At 26.1% G+C, this 21,098-nt stretch overlaps 1 protein-coding gene and 1 long non-coding RNA gene across 3 annotated transcripts in view; both read left to right on the top strand.

Moving 5' to 3' along the window:
• Positions 1-21,098, top strand: part of LOC114124535 (uncharacterized) — a 239,502-nt gene that overhangs the window by 72,615 nt on the left and 145,789 nt on the right. The gene's annotated exons all lie outside the window — the stretch shown is intronic.
• LOC126550701 (uncharacterized) lies at positions 741-7,331 on the top strand. Its single transcript, XR_007604756.1, has 3 exons — positions 741-893; positions 4,162-4,424; positions 5,599-7,331. It is a non-coding gene; the product is annotated as an uncharacterized LOC126550701 (long non-coding RNA).

The raw sequence follows: 21,098 nt of genomic DNA, 5'->3' as shown, positions 1-21,098 counted from the left end.
AGACAGATAATATACTTATTTTTTAATATTTGTTTTAGCTAATTAAAAATATAATTTCATCAAAAAATGATTTTCAGACTTTATATACCTAATATAATATATATATATATATACATAATACTGGAAATATTTAAGATTTTAAATGATGAATTTTGTGTATATTATAATATTGGTTTTTAATGGACTTTTTTTATGACAAGAGAAAAATGAGTTTTATTTATTGAAGTCTGTAATCATTACATAATTTAGTAATTTATTGGTTAATCGTGATAACATATCAATACGCATCACCAAACATGGAAAACGATAAAAAAAAATAATATTTTCAGATTGTTTGGTTCTTACAATTTATTGTATTTATTGGATTTTGTTAATTATTAAAACATTAACAACTTGTTTTACACAAGAACTGTTGATGTTGATATTATAATAATCGACCACGAAGATTAAATAAATTAAAAATAAATTAAATAAATATTATAATATTGAAAATATTGAAAATATTGAAAATGTTTTAATGTTTGATGTGTGTTTTTTTTTTTTTAAAGAGTATTTTGACGGTAAACAAAAACTTGTTCACACATATTGAATAATGTTATATATGTATTTTACATGACAATCGACTTGTTTTGAATCAATGAAATTAAAAAAAAATTTTATTAAACGTTTTTAGTGACTATCAAATATTTAGTTAAGTCAATAATTGACAATGTAAGTAATTCTCGTAGGTCTGTGATACAATTTTTAATTTTCTCACATTAATTGTATAGTAATCATAGATGGTAGTATGACATTATTATTTATTACCTACCTCAAATAAATATATGTTTTTTTGTGTTTTTAGTTTTTAACAAAATTAAATTTTGTATCTAAAACAATTCAACTATATTTATGTAAGTTTAAAATCCTACTATTTAAAAACATTGTTAATTAATAAATTAATTTGAGTAATTAAACAATACTTTTTTTTTATCCTAAGAAATATATTTTTTTTCAATGATAAATTGTATAGGTAAACACACAATCTTTAATTATAAAAGTATATTCATTAAAAGTTGAATGGTCCTACTTCATCATTTTTTATTTTAAAAATTAGATTTATATTGTTTTCAATACTATTAGCATTATTTTTAAATTTTTATTTTACTCAATCAAGTATTATATTATGAAGTTTTACTATTATGGTTAATATTAATTAGTTTAAATTGAATTTTAAACCTTTTTAGATTAAAAAAAAAATGTAATTTAACATTGTTTAATGAAACGTTTTTTTTAAAAAATATTTCTATAATATTAAAAAACATAAGCACTTTTTTTTCGTAGCACCGAGAAAACATTCGTTTCACTAAGAAAATAATCTTTTGGCTTACAGATCAATATCAAATATTTTATAATTTTATATTTTATTACAATATAACCACCAAATAGTTACTATGGAATACAAATTGACTAACTTAGCTTTTAAGTTCCGCCATTTTATTATAAAACCTATTATTAATATTTTAAAAATTGTTATTCAATAATGATTCATTTTTAAAATACCTAAGATATTTAAATATTTCAATGAGTTTATAATCACGAATAATATGTCATTACATTTTTAATCATATTATTCTTTATTACATAATATGTTTGTTTGGGAACTCTTTGTCGCTTGCTTAAAATTATATGACTTAATATTTATTTATACATTTTTATAAAATATATTCTAAATTTTACTTTACATTTTTGTGCCTGTATATTAAACATTAATTTTATTAATTTATTAATCGTTGTCTGAAATCACTTTTGTAATACGATTCAAATAGGTATCTTATCATAACTTTTAAGTTGAAAATAATAATATTCCTTCACCTTATACTTCAAAGTATTTCTATTAAATTTATTTAGACAATACTGCTACTATATAATTATTATATGAGTAAATGAATGGATATCTGCTGCAAAAGTTTGCAAAGAATTTTAATCTTTGCACTATCATCATCATATTTATGTATATCATAGTATAATGTATTTAACAGTTAATGTAGTAATACCATGTACCAACCGCTTATTAAATTTAAAATACCTATAATATGTTTTCTAATATTGAAATATTTAATTTTAATATGTAGCATATTGTATTGTGTCAATGTCATTAAACTTGCATTTACAACAGCTTGTTTTTGACAAATGTGTTAACGTAGCCATTTATATTTTTATTTTTTCGTTCGTATATTAATATTACAATAACTACTCTTATACATGCAAACGTATTATATCATGAACACCACAAGTTTTTGTTATACGTAATCAAAAATTTATATTTGGTTACATAATTTTTTGCATATAAACGCAATTGTTACTTGTCTTTACGTATATGAAATAGAAAAAACAAACACAATATTATTTCGATAACGTTGTCGATTTTGAATGGAGTTATGAACTTTTATTTTGTGGTGAAGATTTTTAAGGGTTTTACATGATATATTATAGATTTTTATGAATATTATAGAAGTCGTATATACGTTTGTTTCTTTTCATTTATCAGAAAAAAAAACAATTTAAAAAAGTATGTTAGATTAATATTTACCATCTGTTAATCTGGATGATAAATATATATTATTATTTTTAAAAGTATAAAATACAATACACAAATATAAACACATTTTTTATAGTTTTTATCTTTTTTTCCGTAAACGGGGAAAAAACGGTATTATATATATATATTAAAATGTATTATATTTTTTAAAATATTTTATTATGATTTGTACTTAATTTACACTTTATAATGGGTTTCAACATTTTTATATGCTTATTTGACATGGAATAAAACCGTAACTCACTGGTCATCTTATCAATGAAAAAAATTGTCATTAAATGAACAAAATGTGTTCATGTGTAGTAGTGTTATACATACTTTTGTGCTCTTTTAAAATGTTGACACTTTGAAATAAAATTACTTCAATGAGCAGTACACACTATAGTATATAGTGACTATACAATACTTGATTCAAGATGTAGATGTCGATGTTTGAGTCAAACTATTTGATCGTGTTTTCTAAAGTATTAGGCAACTAAAAAATATTGATATTTGTATAAATATTATTACAGGGTATTATTAATAATTACATTGAAATATTTATTTTTATTTTAAGTTAATTCTCGAACACGAAACATCAAACATTGAACATTTTCATTTTAGAAAATTTTTCAAATAGTCAACATACTAACAAAGGAGGTTTAAAATTATATAGAAAATAAATAAATATTCATTGACAAAATATCACGAACCAATATAGTGCAAGTATAAAATAAAGTAGGCATTTAATTATAATATAAAAGCTAATATATATATAACTAGAATATAAATAAAATAAATATTTAATTATTGTCAATATAAGATAATATGTAAAGTAATATATAAAATAATAGTATCGAATATATATTTCAAAGCATATTATAGTATTGCTATTTATAGACATAATAAAAACCTTTATTACCTTAAAGATAATTTTAGAACTTTCGATTTTCATAATCTCCATCTATTGTTTTTACTTTTCAGCCTTGTGTATTTCGATTTTCTACTATACTTAAGATTGAAAGATGTTGAGCAGAAAGTAAATGAACGAATTCATTGTTAAATCCTTCACATATTATGTTGTTTTTTTATCCCAGTCACTTTCTCTTGCCTTATATACATTCCAAATATGTATAGGAAATAGCGAATTTCTTGCATATACATCGCAAACAGCTAATGGTGGTAGCTCCATCACTCCAGCACCTCAAGTTCTGATTTTTTATACAAAAATTTCACAAGATTATGTAATTAATAATCATTAATGTGTAACAACATTTACCAACGACAATTTTTTTCATAACTTATAAGGAAGTTCAGAATATTCCAAACTTTAAATCTAGGTGTTGGGTGACATCATCCTAGCACTAGATATCCTTCAAAATACATAATTCGTTTGATTTGAAATGTTTACAATATTTTTTGAATTTTGATTCCTCGTTTTCATATCTGTAAGATAAAATTATGCATAATGGTTGAGTAATTTCAAATATTACAAACGTGAAAGTAATAACTATGTGTTGTTAATCACAAAATATTATTTTGGAATAAGTTTAACAAAAATTCAACATTTTCATTACTTGTAAATTATTATTTATACATAGATATCAAAACAAGGGCATATTGAAAAGCAAAAGCAATCTTCCAATGGTTATACTCTTAACAAAAATTCAATGATGAAAATATAATCACTATGCGTATATTGAAAATGTGGAAGGTACATTTTGAAAAGATACATTTGGAAAATTAAATATAGGCACCTGCCGTGTATAAGGTGAAAGTTTCCCATACAAAATGCATTATATCTTTCCCAGATCGTCAATCGTACGATAACATTTAATCAAATTAATGGAAAAGTAACAACCAGGTAACTATTGAATATTAATATATATATATATATATATATATATATTACTTAATTATGTGTTCTTAATATTCACTTTGTTTTTCATGTCCTCTATAGGCTCTACAAATTTGGATAAAAATATATTAGGGAAATTAGAATTTGGATTTGCGAATTTATAATTAAAAGAATTGGGTTAGAGAAGTATAATATTCACATAATATTATGGTTATTGGTTTATGTTTAAATATACCTACCTCTTGTATACAAAAAATATTATTAATATACATCACTAATTTGGTACATAAAAATGATTATTTTTTTTTTTTAAATATTTATCAAATAATGACCATAGATGAATTTAATTAATTAAATTTTAATATTCAATGCAATTTTGAGATACGAATAATAGAAAATAAGTGTTTCTATAAAGTGATTGTAATTGATGGACAAAATAAAATATTATGTTTTACTGTTATCTTTTTTAACAACAACCATATTATTCCTTCGCTCATTAATCTTTTACAATTTTGGTTTTTGTTTATTACTAAACATATAATATTCATAACTATTCTTGCATGATTAATGATAGGACTAAAATTAATTGGTTTATAGAGAAGCACTTATATTTTGTAGAATTTAAAGTTTAAAGCAACAAATATTACAAGTAAAACATATTTTTAACTTATGAAGATATCATATTTACTGCATGTAAATTGCATCTTTTTATGTTAAATATTTTGACAATTATTATAGACTTAACGGTTGATATATAAATCAATTTCTAACACTTTAAACTCATTGACATCAAAAATAACAATACGTTTTTAAGTTTCCTGTTAATATATATATTATATAAATATTATAAATAACATTTATTCTATTTTAATAGCTTTTACGTTCTGGTTATTGGCCCCTTGTACTTTCGTGTAGTTTGATATTATAATACCGTGGTTTCGGAATAAAGTTGCCACGATGTCAAATTCAATTTAATCGAATGTGACAGCTGGTAGACGGTGTCGGTAAATTACTTTGATATAACGACACAGCATTTTATCATTGCGGGGACATCACCCCCATGTGCTGTCAATTGGCCCTTAGGATGAGTGAAATGTTTCCGTTGTTTAATTAAATGGATAAAATAAATTATATATTTTGGTAATTGGAAATATTTCCACCTATTTTCTTTTGACTATAGTTGCGGAGTAGTAATCGTTTCAAGTCTTAACACACGTGTATTTTATATAGCATGATATCAATGAATACATTAATATGCATATAGACTTGCAGTACTTATCGAGGAACTTATGTAAGTAATTTCAAGGCAACAATTAACAAAGTTTTAATATAATAATAATATCTAATTTTACCATGCATGTTCAGTCTTCAGTGGGGCCCATTATCTCTTGAATAGTAAAAATGGTAATTATTTAAAATGTAAATACTTGTATAGCCATATCTATACCATAACAATTGCAGTTATATATTATAATCGGCTTGATTAAGTGTTTCATATAATTAATGTAATTCATTCTGAAATAAATTTATTTTACATTTCAAATAATGAGTTTCTAATTAAAAGCAGCATTATCAAATAAAGAATATTTTATCATAATGTATATGTATGAATAAAATATTGAAGATATACGTTATGGGTCTCATATTATATGTTAGCCTAATAAACTCGTTTGGCATACAACCTACATAATTTTCCTAACAATAGGTTTTTCCAACATTGGAAAAATGTTGGAAAAACACTTATGAAATCACATTTGTGATTTATTGATTTCCTAACAAAATAATTAATTAGTAACTTTTAATTGACCAACGGTATTGTTTTAATTCACATTTTCACTATATTTATTATAATAATACAAGTTGTAAGAAATACGATTTTCAAGTTCAAATTTACCTTTGTTGGTAAATTGTTATGCATTACGTAAATTATATAAAAATAGTATGTAGAAATAATATAAGTACCTACCTATCCAAGTGCCCAACCAACTTATAATAAAAATATTAATATAACTAATATATTAATGTTATAACATTAACATACCATTATTCTTATATAGGATTAGGTATGATAAATACAAATGGATATGTTTTTCTCGACAAAAATCTATCAATTAGAATTTTACAAATAATGTTGTTTACAACTAAGTATAATATTTTACATTTAAAACAAAATAATTATTAGATCATGTAGGGAACCTTCAAAACGCGAATATCCATGATATGATACGCATACAAGTTATTTTTTTCACCTAGAAAAAAGTGTATAAAATAAAATTCAAGCATCTACTCTTAGTAAAATATACTTGGAAATTATGTCATATTATCGAGGTTGCATTTTTAATCTTTCCAAAATACCAGATACATTTTATGAACTGATTCCCAAAAAAATTACAAAAATAATACAATGGTTTGAGTATAATTATTATATCAGCTGTATGGCGTAGAGTTATTAGAATAATGAGATTTGGTTATATAACAGCTCTTTTATGTACAATAAAATTTGTCTGCGCGTGCAATAACCACCCCCAAAGAGCCTCAGTTTGTAACAAACAAACTTCTCCACGACGACCTATAAATCAATACTATCTGAAAAATGGCTAACATAATTTACAAGAGGTTTCCCAACGAACTTCAAACAAACATCAACTGCCTGATCTCGCAGACAGCTTCGAAGACACTCCCGGACAATCCGATAAGACGACTAAAACGCAATAACTGAAGGATTAGAGACCTACTTAGCTTATAAAACAAATTGTATGCTACTTAATAATGTAAAGTTTACACTGTAAACCAATGTAATCAATGTATAGAAGGTGATATCGACGGCAAGTCTTCTTTCAACCCCCTTCACAATCATTTACACTTTGATCAAATTTATTAATTAATACTCATCGTATATAGTTCACAAAAAACACTCAGTAAACAATCTTTTATAAATAAAAAAAATATATATTAAACGTATTAATTTATATTTTTAAATTTTAAATTTGTTTTTTATAATAATAAACAGTCTATCGGTAAAATGTTTAGTTGCCTGGAAAATTCGATTTAAAGCGAATTTATCGTCAAAAATTGTGGTGTCCAGTAAATTATATCGAGGAAGACTACACATATTATAATATGAAACATTAATATTGTGTCTTAAAACGTCTTCTCCGACGACTTATTTGTGAAAAGCCATTTCAAAGACGTGTCAACATGTCTAGTAGTAATCTTTCACTGTTATATAATGCTATTATAATATCGATTACCATAATATACAGCTATTATGATGTAGTCTATGAGAGTTATGATACTCAGTCGGTCGCCGACGAAATCAAACTCGGGAATGCTCTTTTTTCGCAAGACCGACGCCTCTCCCGTCCCAATCGGCATCGCTCGAAACATTATTGTAAATAGCGAGACGGACAAACTGTATATTATAATCGGTTTATAGGCACACGGCCGTGGCGAAACGTCACACGACCTGGTGCAGAGTGTGATCGGACGAGCGTGCCGCGCGGCAGTGATGTGTATTCAGCCGGTCGGATTCCCCGCAGTACACAGCATAGCACTTATCGGGCGAATAGGGATCCGAAAGCTTAACGACGTCGACCATCGTTATAAAGTCGCCGGGAACACCTCTCGCCCGTCGATCGCAACAGCTGCAAAAGCATAGTATATAATATAATATATGAGTAGAATATATTATTATTATACAATTGCGTTACCGTACGAGAAGAAAATTCAATGTTTACCTACTACTGTTAAAGCCATAATGTTTAAATGGAAATATTATTACAACGTCGGTTATTTTATATAATATGATGAAAAATTATAGCGAGTTATCAAAGCCCGTAACCGGACCAAATATTATTTAGCAATGGATTTTTTCACTCAACGCGTCCTGAGTGATATGCTAATTACCTGGTAATTTTATTTTTACACGTTTCATTTTGCGACAATAACGTATCCTTATTATAGTAGTCCGACTGCATCGACCGTCTTCTGGGAACTGGTTTCCATTTTCCCCTCGTAGACTTGAACATTATTCTTAGGCCATAATATCTTTTTGTTATCTAGAAAATGTTATCGACTATATTATTAAAGGTATATAAAGATATATAAATCTAATACATAATAATAACAAAACGTTTTTTATGAAATCACGACATTTGATTACAACTAAAAACAAGTCACTTTAATATTAATACATTAATAATAATTAATGAATTATTACGATCACTTACTTGCATCTCGTTAACCAAGGCGTATGTAGTAGGAATATACTATAGTTAAAAAATGCTTTTAAATGTTTAAGTACCATAGACATTTTTACACACATACTATTGTAAAGCAATTCATTCGTAGGGACATTATTTTAATATAGATGGATATTTTAAATTTAAAAAAGAAAACTGTTCTTGTTCTTATTTTGATAAACATGTTTTACACGTGGAACATATTAATACTGTATATTTTAACGTGTAGCTTAAAACATATGTACCTTTATTGCCTATATATTACTCCAGAATGCAATACTACATAATATAAAATAGCAAACCGATAAGATACCTGGGCATTTTAAATACACATATGAGAGTGATGAATTATTACATATTTGTAACTATTAAAATAAAAACATTAAAAAACAAAAATGGTTTAGAAAATTAAGCAATCTTTACATAATATTAGAGATAAGATAATAAGATTTATTTAGAATTATACATAATACTTATTTAAAGTTAAAATCTAAAATGAAGTGCGGTAGAATGAAAATTGTTACGATAAAATCAGCGGTTCTACAATTAATAAATCATACTCAACAATTATAATATATAATGAATGAAGTTTAACAGTCAACAAATATTAAAGTGATATTATTTCGAACAATATTTTATTTATAAATCTCTCCATTAAGATCAAAAAAAAAAAAAAATGTACTGAAATTAATTTTTTGACACAATTTAAATTATTATTTTCAAACTTTACAATTAACTAAATGGATTTTACGCACAATAATATAATATTATACATTTTTTATTTCTTAATGATAACTTTATACTATAGTATTTTGAACGAACCCATCGACGCTCGTTGTTCAAAATCATGAAATCTGCATAAAATTTCCCGAAAAGAATTTAAATAAAATATCACGAGATTTAATGGTTAGATGATAATTTAAAAACAATTGCAATCCTTTAAATTGAAAAGTTACTTACTATTGTCATTTTAATATTCAAGTGTATATAATATTTGGTTGAATTTTTTGTATCGTATCAAATTAAAAATACTAACACTATTAAGAGACTATTTTTAATTCCAATTTTTATTTAATAATCGCAAGAAAAACATTTAAAATAAACGCAAGATAATTTTTACAAATAATATAAAAAGTTTTGGTATTTTTAATTTTAAAAGAACAAAAAAATACATCATCGTTTAATAATATAAATATCTTCTTTCTTATTTCTCTTTATTCTATTTCATTTTTGCAATTTTAAATATTTGTCACTCAATCGTTGTATGTCTATTTTCTTTTTACTTTAAACAGCGTATAAAATGATTACTCAAGTGTAATCATCAAGTATATTTTTGTATTATAAAGTTTCATTTAAATTTTACAAGGAAAAACAAAAATGAGCCTACATCATATTTTTATTAAAAAAGGACATTTTTATTGACAACTTATGATTGCTTAATGCTTAATATATATATTTTTTGTTATTTTGTATATTTAGTTTATGGTTCGATAAAAAATAATATATTTATTCGTATACATATAAGTACCAAGTAAGTACCTATATATTATAATATATATATATATATATATTTTTTCAAACTATAGTTATTATTTTTTTTTTTTTATTGAACTTAAGCCCGGCGACTAAGGCCATTAGCTGTTGTAGGGGTTATGAACTGTGATAGGGGTAAGGGTTGGTTGGATAGGTTGTGTTTTTACGGTTGGTACGGTCGGTTTAGGAACACGTGTATGTGTGGCAAAGTTTTTGCGCACTACGTACCCAGGTGGTCACCCATCCGAGTACTAGTGGCAGCGGCCGTTGCTTACTCTTAACCACATAAATGATTAATTTCAGCCACTGCACAGCGCCGAGCCACTATAGTTATTATTTTAGTAATATTTTATATTGTATCAAACATACAAAGGACATTTGATAAATATAATTATAGCCAATGACAAATTCTCTTTTATTAAAACTATTGCAAATTGCAAGCTAATTTACTAATAAGGAAGATTGAACTAACTTTTTTTCTATTAAAAATCGCATATTATATTACTTAAGTACCTACTTAATAATAATAAAAATTATACTAAAACATGTTATTAGTCAATACCAATGTAATATAATATAACAACGATTATCACTTAAGTTGGTACAAATAGTATGAACATAAATATTTTTAATAATATCTAATCGTGTATGGTAAATAATAATAATATATAATAAATGATGAAATGTTTTCTGAAAAGTCTCTGCAAATCACGAGCAATCTCTATAGCATGTGAATTATTAACAATTATTATTATTTTATCTATACATCATGGTGCATTAATATACCATAATCTACATAATCTACCAGAAACGGCAGAAACAACCTTCAAATTTTGAAGTTCGAAGTATTAATTGTACTGCTCGATTAAATTATGACTGACACAAACAACCCTACACACCTCGTTGTAAAACCAACCAATCATCGTTCAGCACTGAATTCAAAAGACAATGATTATTTATATTTATGTATTAAAATCGTAATATACACCGATATGGGCCAGTGGGTTTATTGTTCACATTGTCAAACGCTTTATGAATAGACGTTTGAAGTGTTTAATCAAATGTTCGACCTTTTTTGTTTTGTTTATATTTTTGTTTATTTTGTTGTTTATATTAATGTTGCAACATAGCTACTTGACTAATTAGTCAAAAACAATATGCAAGTACGCAGATTTATTGAAAATTGACTTTACTATATTTTGCACCGCGACTGTTGTATATCCATTTACATCATATTATGTATTGTTTTAAATGTCATTTATTCCGATAAATTATATACAGTCCATCCTCTACCACTGATGTAATTCCAGTGGATAACTCCAGGACAGTCGAGTCGTGGTTATTGACGCGATAATATCACAAAATAAATAAATAATACACAACTACGTATGCGAATTATCATCATTCGTTTCACGTTTGTACACGAAGGATATATATATATATATAGTTACTATTGATACCTACGCTTATTTATCAATAGTAGTGCGTCACAATCACGTCATATATCGAAGTAATAGAGGTAGGTACATGTATAAATATTGTTCGATTTTTTTTTTTTTTTGAAACTTGTGCACACTAAACACGTTAGTTTACTTATGGTATTAGTATTAACATCGTAGTATCTTATGACGTAAAAATATTAAAGTGTACTAGGTAATGTACTAATGTTATTTGCTTAAAATATTGATAAAAACTGTATTGGTTTTTATCCGATGTGTTCTATACGTTTAACACCGTATTGTTTATCTTATACCCTACCTACTCAATGTGTTGTGTTGTCACACTTATATAAAACATTGCTATAATACTTCTGTGTATTTATTACATGAAATATTGTAACTTGTAGTATGTAATTGTTATGCGAGATCTGGCTTATCAAAAAATAATAAATTATATTAATAGAAATTACGTATTTAATATCGTAATAATATTATAGAGTAGTAGATACGTCGGTTTATGTCAATGATTGCCCGTTGACAATGAAAAACCTTATTGAAAGTTCCAAGTTAAAGGTATGTCGCACCTTAAAAATTAAAATATTGTAGAAACCCAACGAGAGAACTCAGATAATGTTTTTACCTAAACGTTTGATGATTAAGTCAATTCACTCTAATATAAAAACTTAAAATACACTATTGAAACCGTTCAACTAAAATTCACTATATCGTTTATTGGGGAGGATGCTGAGGATCGTAGTAAATAGAAATTGAGGATCAGGGTGGTCGACCCCAAATAGTTGGGAAAGAAGGCGAAAAAAAAGAAGAAGAAGAAAACATATTATGAGTGTACTCTTAAGGTTAAATATTTCATGTAAGTATATATGTATATAACCTGGTAAACGGAAACGAGATTATCGAATTAAAAGAATTGGTACGTAGTAGTTTTAAACTTATACGTACGAAGTAGCAACTCGTATGTAAGCCCGAGTCGTATATCGGTCAATACACTTCAATTTATTTGTTGCAAATCTGAAGACTAAACTACAGCTATAAAGACAAGGGAGACTTTGAAACGAATTAACTAAACTGATAATAGCGCGACCTAGTGCAGAATATACGTATCCGTGATGTAATAGCATTGAAATAGAATATGAAAACAAACGCGTTTGAACGAAAAACTATGTAATACCTATTTATAATAATAAAAAAAAAAAAAAATATTGAAACTTTGACTAAGCATACCATACTGTGTTTGTGACGAGAAATATATACAACGTGGACTTTATTTATTTATTTAATAAAAAAAGGAAATTTCACTTTCCGCTATGCTGATTCCGGTGTATTATTATCATAAGATTTTGGCCACGATGCAAAAAAGACGTCTCTAATTATTATTATTATTATTATCTTTTTTTTTTTTTTACTCGAGAAATCTGAATTCAGTGCGAAATCGTATAATGTTATACGATAATATTGTCTACCTAAAATAATGTGATTCGAGTTACTCGACTTACCCTTGTCGATCAATTGTCATTTCTAGGTGACAAAGTTATCCTCGGTGAATAAGCAGACGGTTTGTTTCTAAGACTAAAGTGGTTTTCTGACACGAAAATGTTCTGATGTTGTTTTAGCTGGGCAGAAAAAAAATGATTTTTACAAAGGAGCTCCCTCCATACGTACAGTTAAAATTTGTCATCAATTCACTCCACTGTCCTGTTCACCGCATACGTTTAACGAAAATTTTGCACAGAAGACTATCGATGGCGCTGTTGTTGTGCAGTGAACGTTATGTAGATACTATGTTCAATGTAGGTATTCAAACCGCATAATCTTCTAAAATCCAAAAATCACATATTCATATAACATGTTATCATTTAATAATGCAATCAATTAAAACGTAGTACTACGTTTGAATAGTCGTATTGATAATAATAAAAGAGTTAAATGGTTGGGTTAAGTTCTTAATCATTCATTAGTCATTATCATTTTGTCAGGTATAAATGTATAATTCTTGTCTAACACACATTCGTAATAATTAAAAATCACAAAGATTGCAGTGCCAAATTTGTATGTTTAAAATTGTAATATATTAGCTTAACTTTTACCGTAATGTAATGGCCAGTGACTGTGTTGAAAATCGACGGTATAATTAAATTTCCGACGACACCGAATAATGTTCTACACTGAATAGACGTCCCATTTTCGTTGTGGTCGGCTGTAATAATTCTATTTCCTACTGTATTGCAAACAATATTGAATCTTAATATTAGTATGCAAGTGAATTATATATCTCATTGTTTATTTGAAAATTATTGTTTATACTTCGTCTTCATTGGCGTAGTGGAAGGATTACGATGAATATATTCCAAGAAATAAGAATATATACCTAACTACTTACTATAGCATTGTTATTTAAAATGTTACTGCATATAAAGTATAATAATCAGAAAATATTTGAATTAGAATCTTTTGAATATTATCAAACGCATTACATAGTTTCATTTCTTGTGTACGTTTTTTTTTTTATTATTATAGTTCGATTGCATTAATATAGTTACTTATATTTAAAATACAGTAAACACTTGTCAGCCTCATTATGTACAATAAAATATTTTTTTTTTAAATACCGAGATAATATGAGTTGTGGTAAAATTTCTGTAATCCAAACTATTTTAGTATTTAATTTTATTTACCTTGCTATTAATATATTATAATGTTTAACTAATTTATACGTCTTGTCATACTTTATTTTTTTCACTATTGTATGTTTATTACTATAATAGGTACATAATAAAAATGTTGTAAATAATCAGTGAAAATTGTTTGTTTGCTTTTATTAATATATCTAAGAACCATTTATATGCTTGACCGAGAGCTTACATTATGGTTTTCAACAAAATAATATTATTTTGTTATTATATTATCCCTATATAAGCTATTAGAAAACATTTAAATCTCCGCTAAATTAATAAATTATAACTTATTATTTTGTTACAAATTGATTGTACCTACTATCTGTTAAAAAAAAAATAACTGTACGCGAGCAGAGATGAATTATTAAATTTAATTAATTATTTTTATTCAATAATGTCTATGGCTTCTAACTAAAAACAGTTTTAATTTGATTAGTGAACACAGACATTTTTATTTATATTTACATACTAATAACAATTACTTTATACTAATGTACATACATTAAAAGTTCTGTGGAAATTAATCTAATATAATAATATGTTTGTATATAAATTTACGAAATCAAACGTAATTGTTTACTACGTAAAATATAGTATTATAGTGTACACTACAACAATACAACCAATAGTATATTAATGATTTTACGTAATAATCACAATACAACGATTAGAATATAAATATTACGTTCTCAATTTATAAGGATAATTTCCCACTAAATGATTATATTAACGTTATCTATACACGGTTAAATTTTCAAAATATTCTGGCATTTTTGAGATATTTTTAGATAACTGACATTTTTGATTCTTTTAAGTATTTTTTTTGTTGAAAAACTGTTAATCACAATATTTTTTATAAGCGTTTAAAGTTCAAATTTTGTACGAAATATGTCGAAACCGTGAAAATTTGCAATTACAATTTTGTAGTTGAAAATTCATACAATTTTTGTATTTATATCTAAGGTTAAAAAATTCAACACAAAATTGTCCATAAGTATTCCATCAAATAACTATAGAAAAAATTCAAGTGTCATTTTAGGAAAAAATGTTAATTTTTACGAAATTGTGTAACGTTAACTAACTTTTTATTCTCCAAAGATTCTAAGTATTTGTTATTAGTCAAAGATACTTGAAATTGTCATCAGTTATTTAGATTGGCATTTTCTTTACATCATTTAATTTTCAAAATATTCGTCTTTGTTTAGTTTTTTTTTTTTATAAATATCGACAAGATATTTTTCGGCTAAATCAGAATACTTGAAAATTTGATATAAAGTTCATAAATTAATCTTATACTGATTTAAATATTATAACAATACTCATTCATAATATTTTTTTTATTAGCTTTTGAAGTTCAAATATCTACAAAATCATGAATAGGTATTTGCAAATTATTTTGTTGTTAAAAATGTATAAACAATTTTGTATTAGTAGCTGAGAGTTAAAAATTTAATACAAAATTTTCCAATTTGTTTGGCATATAATAAAATTATAAAAATGATGAACGTGCTAATTAAAAAAATGATATCTCAAGTTTAAATTATTATGAAATCAAATCAAATAACGATTATTTACAATCAAATAATTTTACATTCACCTGTTGTTTAAATTGCCATTTTCTGTAGGTACCTGATTTAATTTTGAGGTATTCAGATCATTAAAACATAAACCACCTTTTTACATAAAAAATATATACATGAATAGGACATACCGTGTGTTCAACTGTGATCTAAGAACATTCTAGAAACCAAAGTGGAAATAGATAATTTAGGTGTGGTATCAACCACAAATTATAACGATAATAATAGTACAATGTTAATTTGGTTATTGATGACGATAACAATTTTGTTTATCATAAACCAGTATCTGTAACCAAATTCAAATTTAACACATCCCATTAAAGTGACTTAATCTATGTCCGGGATCCATTCGATACCTACCTACTATACAACGGGGCGTAACGCAGTTGACCACCATTTTTTTATTTTTATTTTGTAATAATTACATTTTTTTTTTTTTTTTTTGAGGCAGATTAAAATGTCCAACCATTTTGACTTAGTTCTGAAAAAAGTACATTTAAATTTAAATTATATTATATAATTAATAACTGGTAGATATCTAATTATTTGTATGATTAATGTAAAAAACAACATTAATTATTTATATAAACAACATTTTATTTAATTTATAAACAACAACAAAACAACAATAATCGATATTAATACCTAAATACGCGATACACATAATTTAATATTATTAAAGGTTAAACTATCAAATGATCACATCAATAAATCTATATTTTATATATTTATATATAAATATATATAAATATTGTCACTGTTTTCGCACATTCAAAAATTGGTAAATGTATTAAAACTTTTAAGTTAAGCAAATAAGAATATTATTATAATATGCAAAAACTGCAATGACTATTTTTTACTTATTAGACAATATGGAAAAAAAGTCCCGGCGGCGGCTCGAAAGAAACTCCTCATCGTTTGAACAGCCACAACAACAAATCGCTCGGATAATATCTGACAATCGTTTTTTCGAATTACGAGTTTTTTCGTTCTTCTCCAGAACCCGCGTGGTTTTTTCAAACCGTCTTTTTCATACGTTTCGTGTATATTTCTGGACATTTTTGCTGTATCGACAGCGTCTTCGACGATAAGTGTAGCTTACGGTTTTTACACATCCAAAAAACGTCGGCCGTTTGTGGTCATTCGATGGTTGTATAATAAAAGCGGCGCCGCAAAAGAAACTCCTCATTTTTTGCGGAGCGTAGAGCAGTCGCAACGACAAATCGCTCGGAAAATATCTGACAAGCGTTTTTTCGTTCTTCGCCAGAACCCGCGTGGTTTTTCCAAACCGTCTTCTACGTCTTCATACGTTTCGTGTGTTTCTGGACATTCCTGCTGTATCGACAGCATCTCCGACGATAAGTGTAGCTTACGCGAATTATTGCGATAGATCCAAAAAACGTCGGTCGGTTGCGGTAGTCCGAATACGCGTATAATGTGGTCGACTTCCAAATCGAGGTTGTCGATTACCGATCGACACCATTTGTTGTGAGTGTACATTACTGTTCCAGACATTGTAGAATATATCAGTTATAAAGACACTATATAAGAATATATACGAACTGTTCGTATTGTAAAACATAAGTGAAGCGTTAATGATTTGAGACGAATAGTAAGCTCTAAAACTGTTGTTTATTTATTTTGTTTATTTTCTAAATTATATTGGCCAGCATAGTTAAAATTAAATAATAACATATGTAATATAATAAAAAACGTTTTTGTTATTAAAAACCTACGAATGTTTTTATTGTTTTTCAAATCATTATACCTACAATAAATTCTCGATATACCCCGGTCCTTAAGAATGTATTCAGGGTTACCAACTTGACCACTTTTTTTTGTGTTTTATAGAGATCGCGGTCGGGGTTTTAATTTTTTCTTATAAATGTTTGTTATTTAAAACATGAAGAGTATAAAATATAAAAAGACCACTTCATAATTTCAGGATTTTATATATTATATATAGCGTCGCAGTGTGTTTGTATTATTATACTATACTCTTCGGGATAAATAATAGACGGAATGTAAAGAATAACCTATAAACTCTAAAGAAGGCGTAGGGTTGTGTAATATTTTGACAAACTTTTTGGTAATGCAAAATCAACCATTGGATAACGGACGAGGGTATGTGATTGCTTGATTGCTTTAGCTGTAGCCCGTTATTGCAAAAAGTTTTTTGTTTTCCCTTATTTTTGTTCTTCCATCAAGTGCCCACCATAGCCGCCGGCCGGTCATGCTGAGTATTGTTTTTTATTTGCATTTTGGCTAGCTCTTTCTCTTCCCCGGAAACTTTTGCCCGCTCGCTTCGGGGTTTAGTTTTTTTTTATTTTAGGTTAAGAGACAAGGATACTTTATGCCATCCAGTGAACAACAGTCAAATAGTTGTTTCTTTTTTTATTTACTACATTTCATCATAACAAAAAAAAAAAAATTAAGTCTTTTTAAAAGCTAAATGTCTCCCTAACTCCTTCCTCTCACACAAAAAAAAATAACAACGATAATTATATAAAAAGCTATGTATAGTAAGTTACAAATAAAATTTTGTTTATGCATTATTTTTAAGATCAGTGTCACCAATCAAGTGTTATATTTTAGTAGCAGCTGCTGGAATATATGGGTAGGTACCTAAGTGCTATATCACCCGGTGCTTGGTAGTAAAATATTTATACTAGCCAGCTAAATAAAACTTTTGAAGATTTTACTTACGTCGTTTTAATTTTCTTAGCAGAATGATTAATGTATTTAATTGATTTGTTCCTAATTGTTATTTACGTTAGGTATAGTATAATAATAATATAGTAAGTACTTATACTATTGTATTGAGTAATGTTCTAAACTATTATTCAAAAAGTTATAAAAATGTACATACATAGATATACACTATATTATATACTTACATTATTTACAAATTGTGATTTTATAGTATAATATAATATAATCAAATAATGATAAGTTCATATACAAATTATAAGAGTAGGGCACTGCAGGTTTAGTATTTGTATCATGTTAACTGTCCAGCTTCTTTAGTTTGTAATTTAACATTTCTGTAAACGACTAATATTGATTATTGATTTCATTTATCAACAATTAATAAATATTAGTTTTTTTTTAATAAAATTGATTTATGATTTTTCCCTTATAATAACATTAAGTTAAAATAACTTAATTAATACCTACACTCGAAAATGAGTATAATTTGCCAGGTAGATACCTAAATGAATAGTTTAACCTTTAAAGTAGATTATCCAATTATTTATCATAAAATGTATATTATGTATCAATATTATGTTATTTTAAGTAATAGAAATTAAATATTAAAAATAATTTCAGATGATATTATAAAACATAATGTATTAAATACATTTTCACAGTATATACTTTATTTTATCTTATATATTATCAACGTTTTGTATATCTACTTCAAACTTTCTTACATTTGACTGATTATTATATCTTAATATTTTATCAATATTTTATCAACATTTTGTTTACGTTTCGAATTCCTCTCTCTCATCATTTCCACATTTTACCCTCGTACAATTATTTATACATATTCAATTGTTATATTGAAACTGATGCCGATACATAACTTTAATAATATAGTGAAAAATCTTATATTTTTGAGCTTTTTCTAAAAAAACAGTATTTGAAAAAATATCGTTGAAAAAAAATAAAGACATTCCCTCAATGAAGAATCTAACCCAATATCCCCCTTGTATACGTTTCTGGTTAAAACATAATATTGAATATTAAATGGGAGTATTTCATCTACTTGATTTAGAATCCGCAGCTAGTTTTTCAAGTTTTAATATGACTTTGAGGTCTTTTAGAATAAAATAAATTTTTATTAACAATATTAAATACGAATAATGTTTAGTTTTAGTTTTACAATAAACATTTATTTACTATCTAAAATATTTTAGAACGTTTAACTAAGTTGAAATTATAAAACAATGAAATAATTGTACTTATGCTTAAGGGTTATTAGGATAGCCTAAGGATAACCTAAGGATTATCAGGATTATTATAGTATAGGTATGGTTTATATTTTTAATTTTTAATTACTAATCAGAAAAACGTATAATTTAGTACAAGTTTTAAATCTTATTTTTACTTAAAAACTAAAATATTAAAATTTCCCACAAGATGTTGATATCGTGATAAAACGGGTAATTAAAAAAAACTCATATTATACAAAAGAAGTGTACAAATTACTACGAGTTTAATTATTATTATTATAAAGTTTGTCAGTCAATCAAATCATCAACATAATGTCATGGTGATTGGTAACGAGTATAAACAAATAAAAAAAACTCACATTATTGATCAACGGTTGTTAATGCGTCAACGTGATTTTTCACAACCATTTGTTGTACTCTTAAATATATATTATAATGCGTACAAGCTATGGATAAGTCAAACTGTCACTAACAAAATAATAAGTAAATAATTGAATGTGTGTCAACATTGTTTACGCGTATTCGTACGTTTGATTAAAAAAAAAAAAAAAAATGTTTTAAAAAATAGGGTAATAATAGTATGTGGCATGGTAAAATAATATTGTTACACCATCATAAAATTAAATTTATATTTTCCGATATAATTTGAAAAGCTCTCATGCCTATATTAATTGTCAATTTATCATGCGGTTGTGTTTATAATAATATGATGATTTATATAATTTTTCATCGGATTATGTTTTATATTTTATTTACGGGGTTGTGGCATAATGTTGTATACAACTCTATACGCTGTTCCCAAAAAAGGAGATGGTTTCGATTTTTTTTTTTCAGTTTTTGTTACTTTTTTCCACGGGTCACAAAATCACAAATCACAGTAGCAATCAATTTAAAAAAATACATGTAAACGAGTCTGAGAAACATTTCCGACCTCGTATTTTTTATCTGACCGTGTTTTAAACACTGTCAATAATCATATAATGTACATATCATGTACTGACTGTCCCAGGGATTTACCGATTTCAAATGTCACCGGGTTTTTGTTTAAAATTGTGAAATTTCGTCGGTCACATCCCGTGTACATTAATGGTCTCGATAAATAAAGTTTAATTCTTTTAATTCATTTTCAACTTGATTTATGCTCACATAAATTGTGAGTTGGTGTTTCACGCGTTGGTAAATGCATTTTTTTATAACATGAAAGCATATACACCGTTTTAACTTTTAATATAATA

The sequence above is a fragment of the Aphis gossypii genome, chromosome 3, assembly GCF_020184175.1.
Source record: "Aphis gossypii isolate Hap1 chromosome 3, ASM2018417v2, whole genome shotgun sequence".
NCBI lineage: Eukaryota > Metazoa > Arthropoda > Insecta > Hemiptera > Aphididae > Aphis > Aphis gossypii.
This window is presented reverse-complemented; position numbering and strand designations above follow the sequence as displayed.